Source organism: Oncorhynchus masou, unplaced genomic scaffold (genome assembly GCF_036934945.1).
Source record: "Oncorhynchus masou masou isolate Uvic2021 unplaced genomic scaffold, UVic_Omas_1.1 unplaced_scaffold_1114, whole genome shotgun sequence".
In the NCBI taxonomy this organism is placed as follows: Eukaryota; Metazoa; Chordata; class Actinopteri; order Salmoniformes; family Salmonidae; genus Oncorhynchus; species Oncorhynchus masou.
Window position 1 is genome coordinate 139,791 of NW_027000869.1, and position 20,710 is coordinate 160,500.

The window sequence follows — 20,710 nt, forward strand, 5'->3', positions numbered from 1 at the left end:
TATCAGATGGTTATGTTATAATGGCTATGTAGTTCTATCAAATGGTCAGATGGTTATGTTATAATGGTTATGTAGTTCTATCAAATGGTCAAATGGTTATATAGTTATATCAAATTAGAATGGTTAGTTAGGCTTAGTTGTACTTAGTTAGAATGGCTTAGTTAGACTTAGTTCTACTTAGTTACAATTGCTTAGTTAGACTGGCTTAGTTAGACTGGCTTAGTTAGACTTAGTTAGACTGGCTTAGTTAAGACTGGCTTAGTTGTACTTAGTTAGAATGGTTTAGTTAGACTTAGTTCTACTTAGTTAGAATGGTTTAGTTAGACTTAGTTAGAATGGTTTAGTTAGACTTAGTTCTACTTAGTTAGAATGGCTTAGTTAGACTGGCTTAGTTAAGACTGGCTTAGTTAGACTGGCTTAGTTAGACTGGCTTAGTTAGACTGGCTTAGTTAGACTTAGTTTGAATGGCTTAGTTAAACTGGCTTAGTTGTACTTAGTTAGAATGGTTTAGTTAGACTTAGTTCTACTTAGTTAGAATGGTTTAGTTAGACTTAGTTAGAATGGTTTAGTTAGACTTAGTTCTACTTAGTTAGAATGGCTTAGTTAGACTTAGTTCTACTTAGTTAGAATGATTGATGGTGTTTCTTCTTCCATAATAGTTGAGTCGCTCATCACCTATTTAAATGCTGCAAGCAAAATGGCACAACAGGAAAGCAATGGAGATGCGCTAGCTGAGCCCTTTATCTGAAGACAGATAAAAGATATTCAAGAGAATGGAGACTATATACATTCCCATGAAAAAGCCATGGTGAGCTTGGCATGGAGGAGTATAAGAAAAGTTGCAGTAGGTATAGTAGCTATACTGCAGTAGCTATGGTACAGTAGCTATAGTTCAGTAGCTATGGTACAGTAGCTATAGTGCAGTAGCTATGGTACAGTAGCTATAGTGCAATAGCTATGGTACAGTAGCTATGGTACAGTAGCTATGGTACAGTAGCTATAGTGCAGTAGCTATGATACAGTAGCTATAGAACAGTAGCTATAGTGCAGTAGCTATAGTGCAGTAGCTATAGAACAGTAGCTATAGTGCAGTAGCTATAGTGCAGTAGCTATGGTACAGTAGCTATAGTGCAGTAGCTATAGAACAGTAGCTATAGTGCAGTAGCTATGGTATAGTAGCTATAGTGCAGTAGCTATAGAACAGTAGCTATAGTGCAGTAGCTATAGTATAGCAGCTATAGTGCAGTAGCTATAGAACAGTAGCTATAGTGCAGTAGCTATGGTACAGTAGCTATAGTGCAGTAGCTATGGTACAGTAGCTATAGTGCAGTAGCTATGGTATAGTAGCAATAGTGCAGTAGCTATGGTACAGTAGCTATAGAACATTAGTTATAGTTATACACTGAACAAAAATGTAAACGCAACATTTTACTGGGTTACACTTCATATAAGGAATTCCGTCATTTGAAATACATTAATTTTACCTTTATTCAACTAGGCAAGTCAGTTAAGAACAAATTCTTATTTTCAATGACGGCCTAGGAACAGTGGGTTAACTGGTCTAGGAACAGTGGGTTAACTGGTCTAGGAACAGTGGGTTAACTACCTGTTCAGGGGCAGAACGACAGATTTTTACCTTGTCAGCTTGGGGATTTGAACTTGCAACCTTGCAACCTTCCAGTTACTAGTCCAACACTCTAACCACTAGGCTACCCTGCCGCCCTAACCTATGGATTTCACATGACTGGGAATACAGATACATCTCCTCCACATAGAGTTGATCAGGCTGTTGATTGTGGGCTGTGGAATGCTGTCCCACTCCTCTTCAACGGATGTGCCAAGTTGCTGGATATTGGCAAGAACGGGAACACGTCAACCCAGAGCATCCCAAACATGCTCAATGGGTGGTGACATGTCTGGTGAGTATGCAGGCCAGGGAAGAACTGGGACATTTTCAGCTTCCAGGAATTGTGTCCAGATCCTTGTGACATGGGGCTGTGCATTATCATGCTGAAACATGAGGTGAATGGTGGTGGATGAATGGCACAACAATGGGCCCCAGGATCTCATCACATTATCTCTGTGCATTCAAATTGCCATTGATAAAATGCAATTGTGTTCATTGTCTGTAGCTTATGCCTGCCTGCCTATACCATAACCCCATCGCCACCATGGGGCACTCTGTTCACAACGTTGACATCAGCAAACCGCTCGCCCACACGATGCCATACATACTGTCTACCATCTGCCCTGTACAGTTGAAACCGGGATTCATCCACGAAGAGCACACTTCTCCAGCGTGCCAGTGGCCATTAAAGGTGAGCTTTCGACCACTGCAATCAGGTCAAGACCCTGGTGAGGAAGATGAGCACGCAGTTGAGCTTCCCTGAGACGCTTTCTGACAGTTTGTGCAGAAATTATTCGGTTTCAGACAATCCCACAGGTGAAGAAGCTGGATGTGTGGAGGTCCTCGGCTGCCATGGTTACACGTGCTCTGCGATTGTGAGGCCGGTTGGAAGTAAATCTCTAAAACAACATTGAAAGCGGCTTATGGTAGAGAAATTAACATTACGTTCTCTGGCAACAGCTCTGGTGGACATTCATGTTGTGTTTATATATTTTTGTTCAGTATAAATCACACCTATATATTCCATTAATGATATGAGAGGATGACATGAGTCAGTAGTGTAGATATTTGTATTTATTTAATTGAGGCAAGTCAGTTTAGAACAAATTCTATTTACTATGACGGCCTACACCGGCCAAAACCGGACGACGCTGGGCCAATTGTGTGCCGCTCAATCACGGCTGGTTTTGATACAGCCTTGGATTAGAACCAGGGTGTCTGTAGTGAAGCCTTAAGCACTGAGATGCAGTGCCTTAGACCGCTGTGCCACTCGAGAGATACAGTATATAGTATCATAAATGACACAGATCCTATGGATAAATCACTCAACATGCCTGTCAGTGGTTACTGCTACAGTGACAATCACATACATTCAACATACCTGTCAGTAGTTACTGCTACAGTGAGAGGACAATCACATACATTCAACATACCTGTCAGTAGTTACTGCTACAGTGAGAGGACAATCACATACATTCAACATACCTGTCAGTAGTTACTGCTACAGTGAGAGAACAATCACATACATTCAACATACCTGTCAGTAGTTACTGCTACAGTGACAATCACACACATTCAACATACCTGTCAGTAGTTACTGCTACAGTGAGAGAACAATCACATACATTCAACATACCTGTCAGTAGTTACTGCTACAGTGACAATCACATACATTCAACATACCTGTCAGTAGTTACTGCTACAGTGACAATCACATACATTCAACATACCTGTCAGTGGTTACTGCTCAGTGACAATCACATACATTCAACATACCTGTCAGTAGTTACTGCTCAGTGACAATCACATACATTCAACATACCTGTCAGTGGTTAATGCTACAGTGACAATCACATACATTCAACATGCCTGTCAGTAGTTACTGCTACAGTGAGAGGACAATCACATACATTCAACATACCTGTCAGTAGTTACTGCTACAGTGACAATCACATACATTCAACATACCTGTCAGTAGTTACTGCTACAGTGACAATCACATACATTCAACATACCTGTCAGTAGTTACTTACAGTGACAATCACATACATTCAACATACCTGTCAGTAGTTAATGCTACAGTGACAATCACATACATTCAACATACCTGTCAGTGGTTAAAATACAGTGACAATCACATACATTCAACATGCCTGTCAGTAGTTACTGCTACAGTGAGAGGACAATCACATACATTCAACATACCTGTCAGTAGTTACTGCTACAGTGACAATCACATACATTCAACATACCTGTCAGTAGTTAATGCTACAGTGACAATCACATAATATAATAATAATAATATATCCCATTTAGCAGAGTGTGATTTTACTCCTAAGCGACTTACAAGTCGGCTGGGGCCACTACTTTTTACATATGGGTGGCCCCAGCGGGAACCGATCCCACGACCTTGGCTGTTGGCCATAGTTGAAGCGCCATGCTCCCAACCACATCAGGACCCACATACATTCAACATACCTGTCAGTAGTTAATGCTACAGTGACAATCACATACATTCAACATACCTGTCATCCTGCTACAGTGACAATCACATACATTCAACATACCTGTCAGTAGTTACTGCTACAGTGAAGAACAATCCCATACATTCAACATGCCTGTCCTAGTTACTGCTACAGTGAAGAGGACAATCACATACATTCAACATACCTGTCAGTAGTTACTGCCTTAGTGAGAGGACAATCACATACATTCAACATACCTGTCAGTAGTTACTGCTAGTGACAATCACATGCATTCAACATACCTGTCAGTGTTACTGCTAGAGATGAGGAACAATCACATACATTCAACATACCTGTCAGTAGTTACTGCTACAGTGAGAGATGACAATCACATACATTCAACATACCTGTCAGTAGTTACTGCTACAGTGACAATCACATGCATTCAACATACCTGTCAGTAGTTACTGCTACAGTGAGAAACAATCACATACATTCAACATACCTGTCAGTGGTTAATGCTACAGTGACAATCACAAACATTCAACATACCTGTCAGTAGTTACTGCTCTGTGACAATCACATACATTCAACATACCTGTCAGTAGTTACTGCTCAGTGACAATCCATACATTCAACATACCTGTCAGTGGTTAATGCTACAGTGACAATCACATACATTCAACATGGGCCTGTCAGTAGTTACTGCCACAGTGAGAGGACAATCACATACATTCAACATGCCTGTCAGTAGTTACTGCTATAGTGAGAGGACAATCCCATACATTCAACATACCTGTCAGTAGTTACTGCTACAGTGACAATCACATGCATTCAACATACCTGTCAGTAGTTACTGCTACAGTCCCAAACAATCACATACATTCAACATACCTGTCAGTAGTTACTGCTACAGTGAAGAGGACAATCACATACATTCAACATACCTGTCAGTAGTTACTGCTACAGTGACAATCACATGCATTCAACATACCTGTCAGTAGTTACTGCCAGTGAGAGAACAATCACATACATTCAACATACCTGTCAGTGGTTAATGCTACAGTGACAATCACAAACATTCAACATACCTGTCAGTAGTTACTGCTCAGTGACAATCACATACATTCAACATACCTGTCAGTAGTTACTGCTCAGTGACAATCACATACATTCAACATACCTGTCAGTAGTTACTGCTACAGTGAGAGAACAATCACATACATTCAACATGCCTGTCAGTAGTTACTGCTACAGTGACAATCACATACATTCAACATACCTGTCAGTAGTTACTGCTACAGTGAGAGAACAATCACATACATTCAACATACCTGTCAGTAGTTACTGCTACAGTGACAATCACATACATTCAACATACCTGTCAGTAGTTTCTGCTACAGTGAGAGGACAATCACATACATTCAACATACCTGTCAGTAGTTACTGCTACAGTGACAATCACATACATTCAACATACCTGTCAGTAGTTACTGCTATAGTGAGAATCACAGACATTCAACATACCTGTCAGTAGTTACTGCTACAGTGACAATCACATACATTCAACATACCTGTCAGTAGTTACTGCTACAGTGAGGGACAATCACATACATTCAACATACCTGTCAGTAGTTACTGCTACAGTGAGAGGACAATCACATACATTCAACATACCTGTCAGTAGTTACTGCTACAGTGAGAGGACAATCACATACATTCAACATACCTGTCAGTAGTTACTGCTACAGTGAGAGGACAATCACATACATTCAACATACCTGTCAGTAGTTACTGCTACAGTGACAATCACATACATTCAACATACCTGTCAGTAGTTACTGCTACAGTGAGAGAACAATCACATACATTCAACATACCTGTCAGTAGTTGCTGCTACAGTGACAATCACATACATTCAACATACCTGTCAGTAGTTACTGCTACAGTGAGAGGACATTCACATACATTCAACATACCTGTCAGTGGTTACTGCTACAGTGACAATCACATACATTCAACATACCTGTCAGTAGTTACTGCTACATGACAATCACATACATTCAACATACCTGTCAGTAGTTACTGCTACAGTGAGAGAACAATCACATACATTCAACAACAAAATCTTTTTTTCCCTCATTAATCTCATCAGAATTGCATTGAGATGTTAAGATTTAAGATATTAAAGTTTAAAATAAAGCGGTACCTAGATTCTGGACCGTTTCCAGGTATTTATTTTTGCTGACTCGTTATAAATAGGAGTTTCCTCTCAGGTCCCGCGGTCTGTATTTGGGTGTAAAATCCTCCAAGTCATCATAAAATTCTGGCAACAGAGTGTGATGTTTACTCCTAAGACTGGAAGGTTGTTCCCTAGTTGAAGAGGCCAGTCCCAACCCATCCCACGGTACCTTAGAGATGGGTCTGTTATGGCCATAGTTGAAGAGGCCAGTCCCAACCCATCCCACGGTACCTTAGAGACGGGCCTGTTATGGCCAAAGTTGAAGAGGCCAGTCCCAACCCATCCCACAGTGCCTTAGAGACGGGCCTGTTATGGCCATAGTTGAAGAGGCCAGTCCCAACCCATCCCACAGTGCCTTAGAGACGGGCCTGTTATGGCCATAGTTGAAGAGGCCAGTCCCAACCCATCCCACAGTGCCTTAGAGACGGGCCTGTTATGGCCATAGTTGAAGAGGCCAGTCCCAACCCATCCCACAGTGCCTTAGAGACGGGCCTGTTATGGCCATAGTTGAAGAGGCCAGTCCCAACCCATCCCACAGTGCCTTAGAGATGGGCCTGTTATGGCCATAGTTGAAGAGGCCAGTCCCAACCCATCCCACAGTGCCTTAGAGACAGGCCTGTTATGGCCATAGTTGAAGAGGCCAGTCCCAACCCATCCCACAGTGCCTTAGAGATGGGCCTGTTATGGCCATAGTTGAAGAGGCCAGTCCCAACCCATCCCACAGTGCCTTAGAGACGGGCCTGTTATGGCCATAGTTGAAGAGGCCAGTCCCAACCCATCCCACAGGTGCCTTAGAGATGGGCCTGTTATGGCCATAGTTGAAGAGGCCAGTCCCAACCCATCCCACAGTGCCTTAGAGATGGGCCTGTTATGGCCATAGTTGAAGAGGCCAGTCCCAACCCATCCCACAGTGCCTTAGAGACGGGCCTGTTATGGCCATAGTTGAAGAGGCCAGTCCCAACCCATCCCACAGTGCCTTAGAGATGGGCCTGTTATGGCCATAGTTGAAGAGGCCAGTCCCAACCCATCCCACGGTGCCTTAGAGATGGGCCTGTTATGGCCATAGTTGAAGAGGCCAGTCCCAACCCATCCCACGGTGCCTTAGAGACGGGCCTGTTATGGCCATAGTTGAAGAGGCCAGTCCCAACCCATCCCACAGTGCCTTAGAGATGGGCCTGTTATGGCCATAGTTGAAGAAGCCAGTCCCAACCCATCCCACAGTGCCTTAGAGACGGGCCTGTTATGGCCATAGTTGAAGAGGCCAGTCCCAACCCATCCCACAGTGCCTTAGAGACGGGCCTGTTATGGCCATAACAAGCTGGCTGCAGTCCCAACCCATCCCACGTGCCTTCTGACTCCTGTTAAACATGACATCAAAGTTAAATCAAAGTCAAAAGTCAATATCCCACAGTGAACTTAAAAGAGGGTAGCAAGGGTTTGTTTGACCAAAGTTGAAGAGTGAACAAAAAGTCTCAACCCATCCCACGCAGAAAACAACTGTACAGATCTTGTTCCAAAATGTTATGGCCATGTAATGAAGATGGCCATTTTATAACCCATCCTAAGTAATATACTTAGAGATAATTTTCAAACACTTTTAACCTTGAACTTGAAGTGTTCCCTGTAGAGGTCCTCCATAGAGAGAGAGAACAGAGATGTTGTAGTACTTACATTCTTTTGTCTTTAAACGATTTCAAGTCTTTGTGTATTAAAGTCAACATGTCCCATTCCATTCACTTGTCCTTAGAGATGGGCCTGTTATGGCACATTGATTCAAACCGTAAAGATGATCTTAGATGAGTTGTAACCCATCCCACAGTGCACTTAGAGATGGGCCTTTTATTTCTCTTTAAATTATAAGTTACCAGTCCCAAACCATAAACAATGCCTTAAGAGAAATCAAACCTGTTATGAGCATTTTCATGAAGAGGCCAGTCCCAACATGCCAGAAACCATTACTTTGTTGATCTGATGGTATTTTTGGAAACATAGGTTGGCACCAATGCCCAGTCAGTCAGCAAAGGGTTGGAAAATACTCAATGATGTACTCAGTGTTGTGTGAGGTCACCACTGGCAGATGTAGACATGCTCAGGACCATGTCAGCATCACAAAATGGCTCCCTGTTTCCTTTATGCACTACTTTAAGCCAGGGCCCATTGGGTTCTGGTCACAAGTAGTCCCACCCATATAGGGAATAGGGTGCCACTTGGGATGGGCCATTTCTGGACCACAGCAGCAGCTGCCTGCTTCCCAACCCATCATGGTTGAGGTCCAGTCTTCACTATTAAAAGAATTCCGGAAGGAAACTGACAATCCAATTCCAATTGAAAAGCAATAAGTCCCAAAAATCCGGAATTGGAATTTAAATTGACTTCCGTTATGGACTTGGTTGAAACTGACCCCAAGTCTGTCAAGTTTCCAGAGACCTTACCTGAGCTGCCTTAGAAAGGAGCCAACCCTTGTGAATGGAAGGAGATATCTGTGGTATCAGTCTGCACAGGCCTTCATCGAGAGAAATACAGTACCTTGCATACCTGCGGGACCAAAATCTTGCCTTGTGAGGAAGATGGCATGGTCATGGTACTCAGCATGATCGGGGTCCCGGCGCTGCTGCGTGTTGGCCCAGCGACACACCTGCTCCAGGCTACGGGACGGGTTCCCACGCTCGATCAGGCTGATGGACTGAGGAAAGAAGAGAGGTTTGTTCTCATTTCAGAAACAATCTACGAGCCTGATCTCAGATCTGTTTGTGCTTGTGCCAACTCCATTGCTGTCCTAGTTAAGCCAATGAGCGACAAGGATCTTGATACCCCAAACAGCAGGCCCTAGGCTAACAGCCTACCATACCTGCTAATAGGATCGTGTCACAGTTTTAATCAAATATTACTCTTACTAGCGCTCATTCAGCACATAATGACTTTCAAAATGGTTTAACCTGCAATGATCGGGATCAGCGTGCTTGTTTTAGCTACTTGAGTTGAAAGCACTGATTCTTAGTTGCCCTGGATAAGAGTATCTGCTCAATGACTAAAACATAACGTAATTATTAGTTATTAAAGTACTACCATCCCTGGTCAAAAGTAGTACACTATATAGGGAAAGGTAGTACACTATATAGGGAAAGGTAGTACACTATATAGGGAAAGGTAGTACACTATATAGAGAAAGGTAGTATCTTTATATGAAAGGTAGTACACTATATAGGGAAAGGTAGTACACTATATAGGGAAAGGTAGTACACTATATAATTAAAGGTAGTACACTTTATAGGAAACTAGTACACTATATAGGGAAAAGGTAGTACACTATATAGGGAAAGGTAGTACACTATATAGAGCATTTTAGTACACTATATAGGGAAACCAGTACTTTGTAGATCTGATGGTATACACTTTATAGGGAACATAGGTAGTACACTATATAGGGAAGGTAGTACACTATAAGGGAAAGGAAAACACTATATGATGCACTCATGTTGGGAAAGGTAGTACCATATAGGGAAAGGTAGTATACTATGCTAGGACCATGTACACTATCATAAAATGGCTAGCTACACTATATAGGGAAAGGTAGTACACTATATAGGGAAAGGTAGTACACTATATAGGGAAGGTAGTACACTATAAAGGGAAAGGTAGTACACTATATAGGGAAAGGTAGTACACTATATAGGGAAAGGTAGTACACTATATAGGGAAAGGTAGTACACTATATAGGGAAAGGTTACACTTATAGGAAACAGTACAATATAAAGGGAAAGGTAGTACACTATATAGGGAAAGTTACACATAAAGGGAAAGGTCCAGTACACTATTAAAAGGTATTACACTATAAAGGGAAAGGTAGTACAATAAAGGGAAAGGTAGTACACTATATAGAAAAGCAATATAGGGAAAAAAGTACACTATATGGAATTTAACTATAAAGGGAATGGAGTACACTATATAGGGAAAGGTAGTACTATAAAGGGAAAGGTAGTACACTATACCTAGGGAAAGGTTGTACACTATATAGGGAAAGGTAGCCACTATATGGGAATGGAAGGACACTATAGTAGGGAAAGGTTGTACACTAAGGGAAAGGTAGTACACTATATAGAGAAAGGTAGTACACTATATAAGGAAAGGTAGTACACATATAAAAGGTAGTACACTATATAGAGGAAGGTGGTACACTTTATAGGGAATGGTAGTACACTATATAGGGAAAGGTAGTACACTATATAAGGAAAGGTAGTACACTATAGGCTAGGGAAAGGTTACACTATATAAGGAAAGGTGGTACTGATAGGGAAAGGTAGTACACTATTTCAGAAAAATCTACGTACCTATATAGATCTGTTTGTGCACTATGGGAACTCCATTGCTGTCACTTTATAGCCAATGGTAGTACACTATATAGGGAAAGGTAGTACACTATATAGGGAAAGGCCCTATATAGGCTAACAGTACCATATGGGAAAGGTAGTACACTATATGTTTAATCATCATTATATAGGGAAAGGTATTACACTATAAAGGGAAAGGTAGTACTGGTTTAACCTGCATATAGGGATCAGCGTGTACACTATATAGGGAAAGGTAGTACTACTATGAGTTGAAAGCACTGATTCTTAAAGTTGCCCTATAAAGGGAAAGGTAGTACTGCTAATGGGAAAGGTAAAACTATAACGTAATTATTAGTTATATAGGGAAAGGTAGTACACTATCCCTAGGTCAAAAGGTAGTACACTATAAAGGGAAAGGTAGTACACTATATAGGGAAAGGTAGTACACTATATAGGGAAAAGAGTACCATTTGGGAGGCATATTTATTGTTTTACAGCAACAGCCAGGAGAGTGTTCTTGTGCTTGAGGAGAATATATTAATATTTTTTATTTAACCTTTATTTAACTAGGCGTAACCGATGTGAAATGGCTAGCTAGTTAGCGGTGGTGCACGCTAATAGCGTTTCAATCGGTGACGTCACTTGCTCTGAGACCTTGAAGTAGTTGTTCCCCTTGCTCTGCAAAGGCCGCGGCTTTTGTGGCGCGATGGGTAACGATGCTTCGTGGGTGTCAGTTGTTGATGTGTGCAGAGGGTCCCTGGTTTGAGGCGAGGGGAGGGACGGAAGCTAGACTGTTACATAGTCAAGTCCTTTAAGAACAAATTATTATTTTACAATGATGGCCTACCCCGGCCAAACCTTCCCCTAACCCGGACACGCTGGGCCAATTGTCGGGAGTCCCTATGGGATGGCCGGCTGTGATACAGCCTGGAATCAAACTAGGGTCTGTAGTGACGCCTCTAGCATTGAGATGCAGTGCCTTAGATCGCTTAGACTGCAGTACCTTAGACCGATCGATTCTAGGCTGTATCACAACATGCCATGATTGGGAGTCCCATAGGGCGGCACACAATTGCCCCAGCGTTGTTCGGGTTTGGCCGGTGTAGGCCGTCATTGTAAATAAGAATTTGCTCTTAACTGACTTTCCCAGTTAAATAAAGGTTAAATAAAATGCATTCAAACGGTCTAACCAGCTCCGTCCACTAGGGCGAATCAAATGGTGTGAGTTGTTCTCCCATTAGTTTATGGTAGTAGCGAGTTAGCAAGCTAGATAACTTTAGCCAGTTATATTTGATAGATATATTTTATTTAAGTGTCATACACCTACTGGTACACAGCCCACATGGGCTTACATCACATTACAAAACAAAAATTCCTTGTACACAAAAACAAAATTAACTTATGCTTAGCTTGGCTGCTTGACTGCCATTGTGAGGTCAGAATGCTGGATCAACCCTGCTTCTGCGCTCTGAACGCTCCGGGAACAAAACGCTCTGAACGCTATGGGAACAAAACGCTCTGAGCGCTCCGGGAACAAAACGCTCTGAGCGCTCCGGGACACAGACAACCAGAGACAGGGATGTGCTGGCTAAGGAATAAGCAGCCAGAAGCCAGTTTAGTGCAGACAGAGAGCAAAGTGAGGGGAACACTGCTGCTACCTCGCTCTCCAATCAAGATGCATGATTTGAGGATCCAAGTTAAGAGGAAATTCAGCAGCTCTTGAAGGACAGTGGAAGTTGATGATCATGTTTCTTTATGGTTCAAAGTAAAACCAACACATTTAGGTGCTTCTTCAACAATGAAAAAAAATTAAAGACGAAAAGCAATATGATTAAGAGAGACAGAGACAAAGGAGAAGGAGGTGGAGAGGGAGAGAGGGATCGATAGAGAAAGAGGAGAAGGAGGTGGAGAGGGAGAGAGGGATCGATAGAGAAAGAGGAGAAGGAGGTGGAGAAGGAGAGAGGGATCGATAGAGAAAGAGGAGAAGGAGGTGGAGAGGGAGAGAGGGATCGATAGAGAAAGAGGAGAAGGAGGTGGAGAGGGAGAGAGGGATCGATAGAGAAAGAGGAGAAGGAGGTGGAGAGGGAGAGAGGGATCGATAGAGAAAGAGGAGAAGGAGGTGGAGAGGGAGAGAGGGATCGATAGAGAAAGAGGAGAAGGAGGTGGAGAGGGAGAGAGGGATCGATAGAGACAGAGGAGAAGGAGGTGGAGAGGCAGAGAGGGATCGATAGAGAAAGAGGAGAAGGAGGTGGAGAGGGAGAGAGGGATCGATAGAGACAGAGGAGAAGGAGGTGGAGAGGCAGAGAGGGATCGATAGAGAAAGAGGAGAAGGAGGTGGAGAGGGAGAGAGGGATCGATAGAGAAAGAGGAGAAGGAGGTGGAGAAGGAGAGAGGGATCGATAGAGAAAGAGGAGAAGGAGGTGGAGAGGGAGAGAGGGATCGATAGAGAAAGAGGAGAAGGAGGTGGAGAGGGAGAGAGGGATCGATAGAGACAGAGGAGAAGGAGGTGGAGAGGCAGAGAGGGATCGATAGAGAAAGAGGAGAAGGAGGTGGAGAGGGAGAGAGGGATCGATAGAGAAAGGGGAGGAGGTGGAGAGGGAGAGAGGGATCGATAGAGAAAGAGGAGAAGGAGGTGGAGAGGGAGGGAGGGATCGATAGAGAATGAGGAGAATGAGGTGGAGAGGGAGAGAGGGGTCGATAGAGAAAGAGGAGAAGGAGGTGGAGAGGGAACGATAGAGAAAGAAGAGAAGGAGGTGGAGAGGGAGAGATAGATAGAGAAAGAGGAGAAGGAGGTTGAGAGGGAGAGAGGGGTCGATAGAGAAAGAAGAGAAGGAGGTTGAGAGGGAGAGAGAGGTCGATAGAGAAAGAGGAGAAGGAGGTGGAGAGGGAGAGATAGATAGAGAAAGAGGAGAAGGAGGTTGAGAGGGAGAGAGGGATCGATAGAGAAAGAGGAGAAGGAGGTGGAGAGGGAGAGATAGATAGAGAAAGAGGAGAAGGAGGTGGAGCGGGAGAGAGGGATCGATAGAGAAAGAGGAGAAGGAGGTGGAGAGGGAGAGATAGATAGAGAAAGAGGAAAAGGAGGTGGAGAGGGAGAGATAGATGGAGAAGAGGTGGAGAGGGAGAGAGGGATAGAGAAAGAGCAGAAGGAGGTGGAGAGGGAGAGAGGGATAGAGAAAGAGGGTATTTCAGAGGGGGTGGAAACGCTCCCCACTGAAATATGATTATCCACCCTTAATGTCCCCCACTCTCATTGGGTCAGAGCACTGTCAATCTGGCTCAGATTGGAGAGAGAAAATGGTGTGTTTCTTCTGGTAGTTTAGTGGTATTAGTCTGTTTAATTGGTTGGCTGGCTTTAGGACTTTGGAAAGCGCAGCTGCAGTGATCGAACAGCGTGACTTTTCTCTCAATTGAGTTGACGAAAGCAGTGGAGGTGAAAGATGGCTAGATATCTGCTGTTTAACTTGACAGGAAACAAAATGTGTTTTTAATCCCAGTGCTGAGTTAGCTAATAGCTAATTTCTGAAGACAATGGCAGGTGTTCTAGAATGTTATTTAAGACCCTGAGCTAATAACTCATTTCTGAAGACAGTGGCAGGTGTTCTAGAATGTTATTTAAGTCCCAGAGCTAATAGCTCATTTCTGAAGACTATAGCAGGTGTTCTAGAATGTTATTTAAGTCCCAGAGCTAATAACTAATGTCTGAAGACAATGGCAGGTGTTATAGAATGTTATTTAAGTCCCAGAGCTAATAGCTCATTTCTGAAGACAATGGCAGGTGTTCTAGAATGTTATTTATGTCCCTGAGCTAATAGCTCATTTCTGAAGACTATGGCAGGTGTTCTAGAATGTTATTTAAGTCCCTGAGCTAATAGCTAATTTCTGAAGACAATGGCAGGTGTTCTAGAATGTTATTTAAGTCCCTGAGCTAATAACTCATTTCTGTAGACTATGGCAGGTGTTCTAGAATGTTATTTAAGTCCCTGAGCTAATAGCTAATTTCTGTAGACTGTGGCAGGTGTTCTAGAATGTTATTTAAGTCCCAGAGCTAATAGCTAATTTCTGAAGACTTATGGCAGGTGTTCTATAATGTTATGTAAGTCCCTGAGCTAATAGCTAATTTCTGAAGACTTATGGCAGGTGTTCTAGAATGTTATGTAAGTCCCTGTGTAAAAATACAGTAAATTAGCTTCAACTTTCCAAAAATCCCTTGGAGAGAAAACAATCTTTAGATGGGAGGAACCATTGAACATCTAACTTGAATATTTGTATTTTTTTACTTGACCTTTATTTAACGAGGTTGGCCAGTTGAGAACAAGTTCTCATTTACAACTGCGACCTGGCCAAGATAAAGCAAAGCAGTGCGACACAAACAACAACACAGAGTTACACATGGAATAAACAAACATACAGTCAATAACACAACAGAAATATATATATACAGTGTGTGCAAATGTAGTAAGATTAGGGAGGTAAAGGCAATAAATAGCCCATAGTGGCAAAATAATTACAATTTAGCAATTAAACACTGGAGTGATAGATGTGCAGAAGATGAATGTGCAAGTAGAGACACTAGGGTGCAAATGAGCAAAAAAAAAAAAAAGAACAATATAGGGATGAGGACGTTGGGTGGGCTATTTACAGATGGGCTGTGTACAGGTGCAATGCTCAGTAAACTGCTCTGACAGCTGTTGCTTAAAGTTAGAGAGGGAGATATAAGTCTCCAGCTTCAGTGATTTTTGCAATTCGTTCCAGTCTTTGGCAGCAAAGAACTGGTAGGAAAGGCGGCCAAAGGAAGAGTTGGCTTTGGGGGTGACCAGTGAAATATACCTGCTGGAGCGTGTGCTACAGGTGGATGCTGCTATGGTGACCAGTGAAATATACCTGCTGGAGCGCGTGCTACAGGTGGATGCTGCTATGGTGACCAGTGAAATATACCTGCTGGAGCGCATGCTACAGGTGGATGCTGCTATGGTGACCAGTGAGCTGAGAAAAGGCAGTATTTTACCTTGCAAAGACCTATGGATGACCTGGAGCCATTGGGTTTGGCGACAAATATGAGGCGAGGGCCAGCCAACGAGTGCATACAGATATACAGATCTGGGTCCTGTGTGGCTCAGTCGGTAGAGCATGGCGCTTGCAACGCCAAGCGTCGTGGGTTCGATTCCCGCTGGGACCACCCATATGTAAAAGTAGTGGCCCCAGCCGACTTGTAAGTCGCTTTGGACAAAAGCGTCTGCTAAATGGGATATATTATTATTATTTATTACAGGTCGTAGTGGTGGGTAGTATTAGGGGTTTTGGGACAAAACGGATGGCACTGTGATAGACTACATCTAATTTGCTGAGTAGTGTGTTGGAGGCTATTTTGTAAATGACATCACCAAAGTCAAGGATCGGCAGGATAGTCAGTTTTACGAGGGTATGTCTGGCAGCATGAGTGAAGGAGGCTTTGTTGCGAAATAGGAAGCCGATTCTAGATTTAATTTTGGATTGGAGATGTTTGCTGTGAGTCTGGATGGCTCAAGATGGATGGATATATGGATCAAGATGGATAATTTCAAATTGATTGATTTGAATAAATTAGGGCAAATACAAATTAACAGTTGAAACAGTTATTCAATACAATGCATCCTAGTTTAAGCCAATTTCAACACTATTTGTGACACAATTAGTTGATTTCCAATGGCCATCCATTATCGCCCCTGGAGAGAGAGAGAAAGAGAGAGCGAGAGAGACAGAGAGAAGGAGACGGGAGTGACAGAGAGAAGGAGACGAGAGAGACAGAGAGAAGGAGATGAGAGAGACAGAGAGAAGGAGACGAGAGAGACAGAGAGAAGGAGATGAGAGAGACAGAGAGAAGGAGACGAGAGTGACAGAGAGAAGGAGACGAGAGTGACAGAGAGAAGGAGACGAGAGTGACAGAGAGGAGACGAGAGAGACAGAACGAGCGACGGGTGTAATGTAAAGTCTTACCTGTCTGTACCTGACCGTGACCAGGAAGATGAGAAGTCTTACCTGTCTGTACCCGACCATGATCATGCGGACGAGGACGATGTTGATGTTGGTTCCCAAGGACTCATCGTGGTAGATCTCATCAACCTAAGGGAAGCAGCCAGAGAGATAAACAACATCAATTTATTTCTTTAGTGAAGTCCTTTAGCCAAGCCATTGCTTCGGGTCCTGCTGAGTTGAGGGTGAGTAGGCCCTCTGCTGAGTTGGTAGATTGGACAGACCTTAGTAATGTGGTGCATGGTTCGCTCCACCCCACAGGCACTAAGGGGTGAAGGAGTCTATAGCCTGGTCTCAGATCTGTTTGTGCTGTCTTGCCAACTCGTATGGTCATTGTCAACCCAATGGTAACAAACATGTGCCCTGGTCAAAAGAAGTGCACTATATAGGGAATAGGGTTCTATAGGGCTCTGGTCAAAAGAAGTGCACTATATAGGGAATAGGGTTCTATAGGGCTCTGGTCAAAAGAAGTGCACTATATAGGGAATAGGGTTCTATAGGGCTCTGGTCAAAAGAAGTGCACTATATAGGGAATAGGGTTCCATTTGGGACGTGGTCCCATATGAGATTGCTTCTGATGCTAGATTCATCATCTCATAGTGTGTTTCTTAATACATGATTTGATGATAGCTCATAGTACACAGGCGTACATCAAAGAGTCTACACAGCACGTCACATCTGGAAAAAACACAGCTGGTCGTTTGTTTAGCTTTCCTAAGGATAAGGCAGCCAGCCAGCCAGCCAGGACTGCCCCTCCAGAAGGATAAGGCAGCCAGCCAGCCAGCCAGGACTGCCCCTCCAGAAGGATAAGGCAGCCAGCCAGCCAGGACTGCCCCTCCAGAAGGATAAGGCAGCCAGCCAGCCAGCCAGGACTGCCCCTCCAGAAGGATAAGGCAGCCAGCCAGCCAGGACTGCCCCTCCAGAAGGATAAGGCAGCCAGCCAGCCAGGACTGCCCCTCCAGAAGGATAAGGCAGCCAGCCAGCCAGGACTGCCCCTCCAGAAGGATAAGACAGCCAGCCAGCCAGGACTGCCCCTCCAGAAGGATAAGGCAGCCAGGACTGACCCTCCAGAAAGATAAGGCAGAAGGATAAAACACTCCTTATGAACAATAACCTGTAAAAATCTGACATAGAACCTGACAGGACAAACACTCCCACTGAACAATAACCTGTAATAATCTGACATAGAACCTGACAGGACAAACACTCCCACTGAACAATAACCTGTAATAATCTGACATAGAACCTGACAGGACAAACACTCCCACTGAACAATAACCTGTAATAATCTGACATAGAACCTGACAGGACAAACACTCCCACTGAACAATAACCTGTAATAATCTGACATAGAACCTGACAGGACAAACACTCCCACTGAACAATAACCTGTAATAATCTGACATAGAACCTGACAGGACAAACACTCCCACTGAACAATAACCTGTAATAATCTGACATAGAACCTGACAGGACAAACACTCCCACTGAACAATAACCTGTAATAATCTGACATAGAACCTGACAGGACAAACACTCCCACTGAACAATAACCTGTAATAATCTGACATAGAACCTGACAGGACAAACACTCCCACTGAACAATAACCTGTAATAATCTGACATAGAACCTGACAGGACAAACACTCCCACTGAACAATAACCTGTAATAATCTGACATAGAACCTGACAGGACAAACACTCCCACTGAACAATAACCTGTAATAATCTGACATAGAACCTGACAGGACAAACACTCCCACTGAACAATAACCTGTAATAATCTGACATAGAACCTGACAGGACAAACACTCCCACTGAACAATAACCTGTAATAATCTGACATAGAACCTGACAGGACAAACACTCCCACTGAACAATAACCTGTAATAATCTGACATAGAACCTGACAGGACAAACACTCCCACTGAACAATAACCTGTAATAATCTGACATAGAACCTGGCAGGACAAACACTCCCACTGAACAATAACCTGTAATAATCTGACATAGAACCTGACAGGACAAACACTCCCACTGAACAATAACCTGTAATAATCTGACATAGAACCTGACAGGACAAACACTCCCACTGAACAATAACCTGTAATAATCTGACATAGAACCTGACAGGACAAACACTCCCACTGAACAATAACCTGTAATAATCTGACATAGAACCTGGCAGGACAAACACTCCCACTGAACAATAACCTGTAATAATCTGACATAGAACCTGGCACGACAAACACTCCTACTGAACACTGATCCGCTTGGCTCAATAGTTCACACCAATGTGCTTCCACCCGACAGCACAGGGAGCAATCCCCTCTACAGAGAGAATGTGTGTGTGTGTGTGTGTGTGTGTGTGTGTGTCTGCTCTCTGATGGTTTGGTTTTGCATACATGGAATGGGTGGCTGGTAATGGGATGCTGCTGTTCACAGTGGGTGGTAATGGGATGCTGCTGTTCACAGTGGGTGGTAATGGGATGCTGCTGTCCACAGTGGGTGGTAATGGGATGCTGCTGTCCACAGTGGGTGGTAATGGGATGCTGCTGTCCACAGTGGGTGGTAATGGGATGCTGCTGTCCACAGTGGGTGGTAATGGGATGCTGCTGTCCACAGTGGGTGGTAATGGGATGCTGCTGTCCACAGTGGGTGGTAATGGGATGCTGCTGTCCACAGTGGGTGGTAATGGGATGCTGCTGTCCACAGTGGGTGGTAATGGGATGGTATGCTGCTGTCCACAGTGGGTGGTAATGGGATGCTGCTGTCCACAGTGGGTGGTAATGGGATGCTGCTGTCCACAGTGGGTGGTAATGGGATGCTGCTGTCCACAGTGGGTGGTAATGGGATGCTGCTGTCCACAGTGGGTGGCTGGTAATGGGATGCTGCTGTCCACAGTGGGTGGTAATGGGATGCTGCTGTCCACAGTGGGTGGTAATGGGATGCTGCTGTCCACAGTGGGTGGTAATGGGATGCTGCTGTCCACAGTGGGTGGTGGTGGTGGTAATGGGATGCTGCTGTCCACAGTGGGTGGTAATGGGATGCTGCTGTCCACAGTGGGTGGTAATGGGATGCTGCTGTCCACAGTGGGTGGCTGGTAATGGGATGCTGCTGTCCACAGTGGGTGGCTGGTAATGGGATGCTGCTGTCCACAGTGGGTGGTAATGGGATGCTGCTGTCCACAGTGGGTGGTAATGGGATGCTGCTGTCCACAGTGGGTGGTAATGGGATGCTGCTGTCCACAGTGGGTGGTAATGGGATGCTGCTGTCCAAGTGGGATGCTGCTGTCCACAGTGGGTGGTAATGGGATGCTGCTGTCCACAGTGGGTGGTAATGGGATGCTGCTGTCCACAGTGGGTGGTAATGGGATGCTGCTGTCCACAGTGGGTGGTAATGGGATGCTGCTGTCCACAGTGGGTGGTAATGGGATGCTGCTGTCCACAGTGGGTGGTAATGGGATGCTGCTGTCCACAGTGGGTGGCTGGTAATGGGATGCTGCTGTCCACAGTGGGTGGTAATGGGATGCTGCTGTCCACAGTGGGTGGTAATGGGATGCTGCTGTCCACAGTGGGTGGTAATGGGATGCTGCTGTCCACAGTGGGTGGTAATGGGATGCTGCTGTCCACAGTGGCTGGTAATGGGATGCTGCTGTCCACAGTGGGTGGTAATGGGATGCTGCTGTCCACAGTGGGTGGTAATGGGATGCTGCTGTCCACAGTGGGTGGTAATGGGATGCTGCTGTCCACAGTGGCTGGTAATGGGATGCTGCTATCCACAGTGGCTGGTAATGGGATGCTGCTGTCCACAGTGGGTGGTAATGGGATGCTGCTGTCCACAGTGGCTGGTAATGGGATGCTGCTGTCCACAGTGGGTGGTAATGGGATGCTGCTATCCACAATGGGTGGCTGGTAAATGGGATGCTGCTGTCCACAGTGGGTGGTAATGGGATGCTGCTGTCCACAATGGGTGGCTGGTAAATGGGATGCTGCTGTCCACAATGGCTGGTAATGGGATGCTGCTATCCACAATGGGT

At 44.3% G+C, this 20,710-nt stretch overlaps 1 pseudogene; it reads right to left on the bottom strand.

Annotated features, from left to right (window-relative positions):
- LOC135529195 (A disintegrin and metalloproteinase with thrombospondin motifs 14-like) overlaps positions 1-20,710 on the bottom strand; it is a 132,241-nt pseudogene that overhangs the window by 67,829 nt on the left and 43,702 nt on the right.